An 11188-nucleotide genomic window follows, 5' to 3' on the forward strand; every position below is an offset into this window, starting at 1 on the left:
TTGGCTCTTTATCATATAATGGGTAGGTTTCTCGGCAGGATAAAGCCAACGGATAAAAACGATATCCGTTGGGGTCATATGCGGATAGAGATGCAAATATCAAAGATCAAGTAGGACTACTTTCACTGTTTATAAACAAACATGACGTCGCCCTCGTCATTCTGCGATCGAGTCAGAATTAACCATCGGGAATCTGGATAAACTACAGGGATAATGGCTATCATTATCAACAGAACACTCTAATATGCTGAAAATCAGAATCTAACTGTGACGTAGCTAAGGCATTTTATAAGTTTTGGCAACTTTGGAAATATAAATTTCTAAATTTCTTTGCGAGGGCACGAGGCCTAGCCAAGCGGGACCAGTAGCCATATATCTGTACTTGTAGACCTCTGCGGCTTGAAACCTTCTCCACAAATTAAAATAGTTGGATTTGGCCGAAATATGTTTGAATTGTTACCTTGTTTCGTTTTGTCTCTGGGTGTACATTTGACTACACTTCTGAACGTTATAACAGGGCAGACCGACTGTCAACAACGTCTGACCGTGGCCGTGACGCCTCATAGACTAGGGTTAGAGTAGCTTCCCTTTGACAAAGGGCAGTTACTCTAGCGGACAGACCGATGGATTGCCGCGAAAGGCAATTAAAAACAACTGTTGTTTTGCGTATATGTTGCTTCGCCACTCTATAAGAAACAGATTTCAGTTGGAACTATATTAGCTACTGTCACTGTCCGACTGACACATCACTTACCCTGTGACGTAATAAATATTAATGCGCGCATTCCAGGAAAACTCGCAATGTTTCGGTAAAGGGAAAGAGAGGGAAAGCGATTTTCAAGCACAGAATTAAAGAATGACATTATATGATAAAGAGGTTATCACGCTTGTGTGTTTGGGGATGGTAAATGCCCTGTATTAGGAATAAACATTATGTATTTAGCTCGCCAAGGCTCGCTAAATACAATGTTTATTCCTAATGCAGGATATTTACCATCCCCAAACACACTCGCGTGATAACCTCTATTTATCTATATGTATATTATTTGAGCTGCGCTCCTTTACCATGCCTGAATCAGCTGGTCGTTGGTTCGGAAGTCGGATTTGCCCCGAAGAGGAATTTTAGTCTATCGGCACCTCAGCTGGTTGGAGTCACTGTCGACAACGTCTATATGACCTGCATCTCTTTTGGGGTGTCTGTCTTCACACTGTGACGGGACTGGAAAATGTCTAGTTCACAAATCGCTTCGGATTTCTTGTCCCGAGTTCATCAAGAAATGTTTGGTGGTACTTTAAGGATAATTTTGCCAAATATATAGGAAACAAAAAACATCCATAAACCAACCATGTACTTTTTATGTAAAACAGAATGTATTGTTCGACCACACGATGGAGTCGAAGAATAATTTTCAAAATATATGAATATGTATATATTTGTAGAAACGCTCGTAAAATGTTCCCGTCGGATCAATGACAACAAAGCCAACACTATGCACATTGTGAAACCATTTAGTGATAATGAAACGTATGAATCACTAACATTATTTTTTCGAGTGATATTATAGCTTAAACCTTGTGCAGATAATGAAGTTTTCTTTCATCGCCAGTGAACTTTGACCACTGGCAATGATGCGTCATTCCTACAACATATTTACCGGCAATTAGCCTCCACACTTTCCGGACGTTCAGAAAGGTGTCAACACACATAAAATTCATTTCATTTTGTATGTACGTGGTAAGCAGCAGCACCTTCACGCCTCTTTCGTCTTAAAACGTAATAATTAAGCAAACGTCGCCCGTTTTTAGCGTGCATAGCTGTGTTTGACATCACACTGAGTCTACCATGTAATGTTTTTGCATAACATTAAAACCCAATTCAGAAACCACGATTCTTTCAAAATCAGCATTATGTTGTTGGTTTGGATTGTTGTTTAACGCCGCACTCAGCAATATTCCAGCTATATGACGGCAGTCTGTAAATAATCGAGTCTGGACCAGACAATCCATTGATTGATATCATGAGCATCGCTCCACGCAATTGGGATCGATGACATGCATCAACAAGTCAGCGAGCCTGACCACCCGATCCCGTTAGTCGCCGCTTACGACAAGCATATATAGTCGCCCTTTACAGCAAGCAAGGGTTGCTTAATGTACATAATGTACATACATTGATGAGTATAGTCAGTTTGATACATCGTCTTTCTGTCAATTGAGCATAACATTGTTTGTTTTGCTAATTGTCTCTGCTTTCGCAATATTCCAGCTATATGACGGCGGTCCGGACCAAAAAATAATGGAATGACATTCTGAGCATTGATCCACGCAAATCAGATATACTGACATGCAGGTAACCAAGTCACCGAGCCTGACCACCCGACCCATTTAGTCGCCTCTTACGACAAGCATAGGATGTTAGTTACTATATTCATACATTGACTCCTGACCGATGAGCCTAACAGTGAATAAGTCTGGTAGCGGTATTTGATAGGTCGTACATAGAGAATACTACACGCATTCTCGTTTGATACCATTTTTACGAAACGAGTGGACTTTCTATGGTATCTGACCGAGCGAAAGCGAGGTCAGATACCATAGAAAGTTCACGAGTTTCGTAAAAATGGTATCGAACGAGAATGAGTGTGGTATTTTATTTATTACCCACGTTAAATATATATTTAAGTGTAAATACATAACAACTTTCGTTCGTTGACAGACCAAACTGAAACCGGTTGCAAAATCTGGTTGCGCATGAATACTGATATATGACCAAATATGGGCATTGTTGACATGTTTATGCATACGCATTCACAACATGCGCCTGCTGTTCTGTTTGCAAACAAACCAGCACCGACGCTCAAGATCCTTTTGGAAGAAAGTCTTCAACTTATGGTAATTCAAGCGCCATGTTGTAAGTACGCAGGACACCGATCAGAAAATTTGAAATGTCACATTAGCGCCGCGCTTTGAATATCGGACCAACAGTCGGTCACACTGCCGGGGTCCCGTCTGTGCAATCAAAATGGTTCGGTTTCCTTGATCTATCAGCTGAATTTATATCATGTCCGTACCATTTTGGAAGAGGGAAATCAGACTGTTCGCCAAAGACATTCATGTTAACTGTACCACCCTATATACTGAAGACGTGAAAATCAACAAACTCAAATCTGCTTGCATGTCAGTGACAGCTTCGAACGATCGAAGGGCAAGGTCGCCACCGGAATAAGAAAAGACAACCGCAATCCACTCACAGCGTTTTACGCTAGAGATAGGGAATGTTATTTTTCACATTTGGGATGTTTGGGGCCACAAAGTCAGGCACACTTCCACGGAGTTTTCGAATGATTTGTATCGGAACTGTGAACTTTAAGTGATCTGGTCGTGCTGTCGTGTTCGTTCATTCATGAACAACACCTCCCGAAACAGCGCCACAAAATATACGCTTCAAAGGGGACACCGATGGCACAACCGGATCATCCCAAGTAAGTCTCGATATCTGTCCAGATAGTTTAAACAGACTTCATTTCACCACGCTTATCCTTTTACGTTAAATTAAATTGAAAGTTGTCGGGTGCGTCACGCTCAAGGGACGCGCTCGATCGACAGTCGAACATTGTCAATCGATTTATAGATCTAGCTCGATTATATGTCTGTAGGAGCTCTGTGCATAACTTATATAGAAAGCAAACCGAATTTGATGCGTGTGACTATCTTGTTTGGTTTAATAAAGTGTTTGTAAATATCTCTCGTTCTCATGAATTTCTTCAGTTATGCCTTGTAATCGCAAAATGAATGACGTCTCGCGACTTTTTTATGAATGAAAAAAGTAGTCCCGGTGTGACAGAGGTCACGGTTATCCAATCAAAACGAATAAAACAAGGTCAACCTTGTACGCCACACGTGTGACGTACGGATTTAGTATCTTACCACCTGTATCTTCACCACGTGGGTAATAAACTGTGATCATAAACATTAACAATCTTGAGGTAAATGTCTTCAAGTGTTTCTTGGTTTGGTGTAGTATAGGCGCTGGTGTGTAGCTGATAACTTCGTATCCAGGGAGCTCCGGACTATGGCGTTCTCTGATTCAGGTGCATCTACGTTGATAAATAATTGTCTGAAGGGTTTGAGATTTTGTTTGTTTGTTTGTTGTTTAACACCGCGTTCTGCAATATTTCAAGAATTCCAATCCGAGTTGCCGCCGTTATTTGTACATAGTTCAAGTGGGCTACAGGGTCTTGGCACTGTATTTACTGAGAAAACAATATGTGAAATTCTCGACTTCTTCATTGATAACATTTATGTAAACTTTAGTTGTAAGACATTTTGGCAAGAATTAGGCATCCCCATGGGCACCAATTGCGCTCCCCTTTTGTGGATCTGTTTTTTCATGCATATGAATAGGATCTTCTGCTTGGATTGGCGACGACTTCGTGCTGCTGGAATCCGAGCGTATCGTCCTATGACGTATGACGGAAGAGAACGAGTCTATCGACGCAGGGGGGGGGGGGGGGGGGGGGACGTTTGGCTCCGGCGTGTATTCGAGAGGGCCATCCATTCGGCGGGAGATCAGGAGACTGATTTGGTGATTATACAGGGAATCCTAAACGCTGTGCAGTACAGAGACCAAGTGTTGCAGCCAGTTGTGCTTCCGTTCTTACAAAACCAACAGCAGGGGACATTGTTTCAACACGACAATGCCAGGCCCCATACTGCAAGGCTGACTCGGAACTTTCTTAACGTGCAGAACGTTGACGTTTTGCCCTGGCCTGCCAACTCACCCGATATGAATTCTATTGAACATCTGTGGGACCATCTTGTCAGACAGATTAGAGCACGCCATCAGCCTCCCATCAACAGACAAGAATTGCAGCAGGCCCTGAGAGACGAGTGGCAACGGATTCCAGTCCACGTCATCAGAAGACTGACGTCATCGATGAGGCGGCGTATCACAGCATGCATTGAGGCAGCTGGAGGTCATACAAGCTATTGAAGGCAACTGTGTCGACAATGAACTTGTAATGTGTCTGACAATTTTTAGGTGTCATTTCAGACAACTTTTGAAAATGAAATTTCTTACCCCACCATTGTTTACCTTGAGCTTACATTACCTGTGATTGTGTAGCAGGGCAGTGAATGAGCGATAGGCAAACACACGCTACGGGCCAATGAATTTTTCATATTTATATCTATCTAGGATATAGGATCTACACCCTGAAACATATTAAAGTAATGATAAGTAATATTAACAATATACATAATGCAGTCATCGACATCACAATATTACAAACCGTTTTACATTACAAACACATCTATTTCATATATTAATTGTTATACTGTACAATAATCTGCTAACTGATGTAGGAACCAAATAGAATAATTATTTATATATTAACTAAGTGTAAAGAGATTATAAATCTCTTCCAAAATATATACATATACATGACTTTACGGGTGTGACACACTTATGTGTTACACAAATATAGAGACTGACTATACAAGTTATTATGTGCCTACCCTGTGGGTGAGACTGGGGTGTCTTCCCCGACTAGTGCCGCAACTTATAATTCCGGATATCTGAATAAACCATATACTTTTATAACAATGACTAATACAACTATTTATATACATGTTAAAATATTTCTCCGGATCCCGCATAGTACAGACTGTATATTATACAGAACTGATCACAAAAGCATTTAAAACATAGCCTATTCCATAAAACAACACATACACTCTTCCTCATACATACAAGAATAAAGAGACAGAAAAGTGATATATTAGTAATTACCAAAGCTTACAATTTATCAGTCATGTTTACCACATTTACTTAAATAGATTGCATCTGAGAATATGATAATATTAAACACGTTTAGTTAGTTTAAGTTAAGTATTATAGGTTTAATATACTGCAACATTTAACTGCAATAACAACAATACAAGTATACACATACATATTAAACTACCCTGATTTTAGATGATTTCACCTGTCAACTTGTCTGTGTAAGAAATGTGTGCAGACTGAGAACATGCAGTGAGACAAAGGGTAAACTTTGAGGGTTAGCTTGGCCAATCAGTTGAGCACGTCATGGCTTGGGTTTGTTAAGGCTTACAACATGAAGGACATATTAACTACATTTAATCTATCTTAACTAATGATTTATGTTTAAAGTTGAACACTTAAAAGCAGATACTGAAGGTGAATAAAATAAATATGTACAATGTTGTATCTGCCACAATTGCACAATTTCATTCAAACTGTCAATCATTTGTTACCCCTCCCTCGATTATATTATATGCACAACAAAACCTCTTCTTGTTATTTTTTTTATCGATCATGGAACTCGACCTATACTTTCTTTTGCCGCCCAGTTTATAATCCTGTAAGAAAAAGACTTTACATTCACCTAACGTTTATTTCCTTATTGTAGATTTGGAAGTTATATACTGTACATACGTTATCTGAAACTTCTAGCTTCTTCCGCTTACTTGTACACACATTAGTAACATAAGTACATTATGGTACGAGACTTATCACATTGTCAGGGTCTTCTTCTCCAGGTTGAGATATACACCGCCGTCACGTCCATTGAACAGATGTACAGCTCCAATATGTCCTCCCTCATATGTGCCAATACAGAGGCTGCAGCTGTGAAAGATGATGTTGAAGATGTCGTCACTAATCTCTGTGATCACGATTGTGACGTAAATGTGAGATAAAGAAGAGGACTGACCGTGTCATGCATCCTGTACTTATTACAGGATACTAAATGCGTACGTCACACGTGTGTCGTACAAGGTTGACCTCGCCATGTCCGTTTTGATTGGACAACCGTGACAAAGGTCACAAAGGAGCTACTTTGTTTATTTTCTTTTACGTCCAAGAGATAGAACTGAAGGAATCTCGTGAAAACGTGAGACATTTACAAACAGTCTCAAGCAGTTTTAATGCATATCAGGACAATAACTGCAGTCTTGTATGCCCAAGTTGCAACATTTATCATTTGGTAAGGAATAGACAACACAAACCTGACACATACAAGCCTACAACATCAAACTTATCAAGACTTACTTTGGACCCCGAGACTGTATCGCCTTCCCCCTTCAGATTTGACATTATTTCAGACTGGGCCTAGGAGGAAGGATGACTTCTTTGATGATGTTCTAGGTGAAAATATACACACTGAGTATTGGTATTACTATTCAAACATTGACAAATGCCAAGGGTCATACTTGAAGGATTAAAACCCTAGGCAGGTGACGTAAGCAGATGAAGCTAACCAGGTCGGGCGTCATCACCCGTGGTCTTCCAGAATGAGTCGTGTCATTGTTCCTTTGGCTTGGTAACAGTGCTAAAGTCGTCCTATGGTGCTCCGTGAAACGTTCAGTACCGTTACCAAGACTGACTGAGTGTAACCGGCTTTGGTATTGTTTCGTCGAGCCTCAGTAAGTCTAGATATTACTTACAACGTTCAATGCTCCTTTGGTATGTGAAGAAGAAAAAACTAATGCACATTTTAAAACTAATGTGCGTGATTCATGGGACTGTCATTTTAATGTTGTTTCTTTATTACTTATTTTCGGGGTTCTGTCGCATTTGGGTGTATTTGGGGGCTAACGTAAGTCAGTATGTGTGATGCACATTGTCAAAACATATAGAGCCAATGGTACCCATGAATCATTTCCTTCTAAAAGGTCTCAATGCACATTTAAATCCAGTTTAGTTTTTATATCTGTTGTGAGCAACAGTACCGTGGCGCCTATTTCTACCAGTTCTAAAACTTCCACCGTTTTTAGTGTGCATATCTTTATCTTTGGTAATATACTATGATACCGAGTCTACCGAGACAGAAACCTCGTTTCTCTCAAAATCAGATTCATACAAATATTGCTCAATATCGTCTGATATACTGTCTTTCTGGTTGTTGACTGACTCCGCAGTCAACAATATTCCACCTCAATGACGGCGGTAATTTGGTACAGGTAAGGAAAGAAGAAAAGGAGAAGAAAGCCGACCTTACACAACTTATATAACGGTAACGTGTATTCACAATGATAATATTACCATTGTGTGAGTTGTGTGAAAGCAGGAAATACTTACTCTTTGCACTCTGGTGTCATCACTGAAAGCTTTACTAAGGCTTTGAATGTTGTAACCCTATCAAACAACTTTTGACCAAGGCTGGAGGTGCTTGGATATTGCTCGAGAGTTGACTACTTGAATATTGTTGCCTCTTATGCCAAGCATGGTATGCTAGTGACCAATATTCGGGGAATCTCCATGAGTCCCACCAGTCCCACGTGTTCATTATGGGCTGCCTGTTTAATGTCTTTGTTATCAAAAACATCTATCTGGACTTCACGTACGCTCAGCTAAAACTCCCAAATACAAAATTGGTGTGGTCAAACATGTTGCCTCGACAAACCTGGCGACGCGCAAGCAATGTCAGAGAATTGAACTGAAAAGAAAATTGCTGGAGTGATCAGGGAAGAGGGGGTCTAAGAAGTATGACGCCCCAGTTTACACTCCTCGGGGAGTCCATTTAAAACCGGGCGGGCATGGCCCACTTTAAAACAAATGTATACAGGATAGTTTAGTTGTAAGTAAAGGTACAGTTCCGGGTAAGTATGTAACTTCACTTTTGAGGAAGTGCATAATTTTTATTTTCCTTCTCAGTCCCTTATCCCCTCCCCAGCCGCCTTCAACATCATAATTTAATTTGATATAATGTGTGGAAGTCAGCGGTGTGCAAAATGTTTATATACATTTTGCGCCCTGTTGTTTGGCATGGAGCAGTCGGGGGCTTTAGTTTAACACCATGCTGGTGTGTGTACGATACTTTGGCTGCCTGCTAACTACAGCGGGAGCCCAAATTCTTCTGCCCGCTGTTTCCGCGGGGGGAGTGACAGTATCTTTGCTGAGGGTCTGTATGCGATTTCTAGTCCGCGGTATGACCTTGCATATCGCCTCCGCCTGCATCATCCACACTCTGCCCATTATAACCCACAAAACATCATTGTTTGTTAATCTTTCCTTCTAAGGTAGTCTGAACATAATACTTCACTAACAGTTTCTAAAATCTTCTTAATTAATATATGACTAACTCGGAAACTCTATCCGGTGGCTTTGTTCAATAGCAAACATTTTATTTAATCTTCAATTCAATGTTTTTGTTATAATAACACTTCCTATTCTAGCTTCTTTAAACTCCCAAAATAAGGTAATTGTTTAGATAGTTAATTTATGTATCACCATCAGAGTAGATAGTCTGTCCTTCATAACTGTATGCTGCCTAAGAGAAGGTATTGGTGAAGCTGTCTCAGAATATTATACAATACAACTTAAACAAGAGGGTGAATTTCTGTTACATCTCTGTCATTCAGGACAGCTTCAGGACAATCTCACAGAGAAAACAATATGTGAAATGCTATACCTCCTCATAGATAATGTCTCTCTGAAATGTGGAGATAGGATAGTATAAGTAAGAAGGGGCACCAATCGTGTTCCTCTTATTGCTTATTATATCTATATAAGTGGAGAGGGCGCGTCACTAGTCAATCTCACATCACATCTCACATTTCATCTGCCATAACATCAAGACCAGCTTTCGTGTGAAGATCACTTTTCACCCTGGTGTTCAGCCTATGCCTATCTCGGAAGCTTGACCACTGTTATGGCGAGGTGACTATTATCATTTCCACTTCTATCACATTTTAAACTGCCATTGAATATTGTACTACAACTCTAGTGTGTACTGCCACTCAATTTGGGAATCGAAATGTAACAGTGTACATGAATAATCATAAGCACATACTGTTAAATTAGTATTAACATATTATCATACTTGCATCCACACTGCATTTGTATAATTACACATATATTAGGGTTTTACATAGCATGCTACAGGCATAAATGCCTTTTTAGGCAAAGGCTTTAAATCCAGAAATAGCTTTGAAAGTGTCATTCTATAAACACTTATCTATAACCTCAATCTGGTTCACATATCAATACTATAACACATTATCAATAACTTCTCGCTGTTCCCTCAATCTGGTTCACATATCAATACTATTAACACATTATCAATAACTTCTCGCTGTTTCCTCAGTCTGGTGCATATATCAATACTATAAACACATTATCAATAACTTCTCGCTGTTTCCTCAGTCTGGTTCACATATCAATACTATAACACATTATCAATAACTTCTCGCTGTTCCCTCAATCTGGTTCACATATCAATACTATAAACACATTATCAATAACATCTCGCTGTTCCCTCAATCTGGTGCACATATAAATACCATAAGCACATTATCTATAACTTCTCGCTGTTCCCTCAATCCGGTGCACATATAAATACTATAAGCACATTATCTATAACATCTCGCTGTTCCCTCAATCTGGTGCACATATCAATACTATAAACACATTATCAATAACTTCTCGCTGTTTCCTCAGTCTGGTGCACATATCAATACTATAAACACATTATCAATAACTTCTCGCTGTTTCCTCAGTCTGGTTCACATATCAATACTATAACACATTATCAATAACTTCTCGCTGTTCCCTCAATCTGGTTCACATATCAATACTGTAAACACATTATCAATAACATCTCGCTGTTCCCTCAATCTGGTGCACATATAAATACTATAAGCACATTATCTATAACATCTCGCTGTTCCCTCAATCTGGTGCACATATCAATACCATAAACACATTATCAATAACTTCTCGCTGTTTCCTCAATCTGGTTCACATATCAATACTATAAACACATTATCAAGAACTTCTCGCTGTTTCCTCAGTCTGGTTCACATATCAATACTATAACATATTATCAATAACTTCTCGTTGTTCCCTCAATCTGGTTCACATATCAATACTATAAACACATTATCAATAACATCTCGCTGTTCCCTCAATCTGGTGCACATATAAATACTATAAGCACATTATCAATAACATCTCGCTGTTCCCTCAATCTGGTGCATATATCAATACTATAAACACATTATCAATAACTTCTCGCTGTTCCCTCAATCCGGTGCACATATAAATACTATAAGCACATTATCTATAACATCTCGCTGTTCCCTCAATCTGGTGCACATATCAATACTATAAACACATTATCAATAACTTCTCGCTGTTTCCTCAGTCTGGTGCATATATCAATAC

The sequence above is a fragment of the Haliotis rufescens genome, unplaced genomic scaffold (genome assembly GCF_023055435.1).
Source record: "Haliotis rufescens isolate VD_foot unplaced genomic scaffold, xgHalRufe1.0.p SCAF_4, whole genome shotgun sequence".
NCBI lineage: Eukaryota > Metazoa > Mollusca > Gastropoda > Lepetellida > Haliotidae > Haliotis > Haliotis rufescens.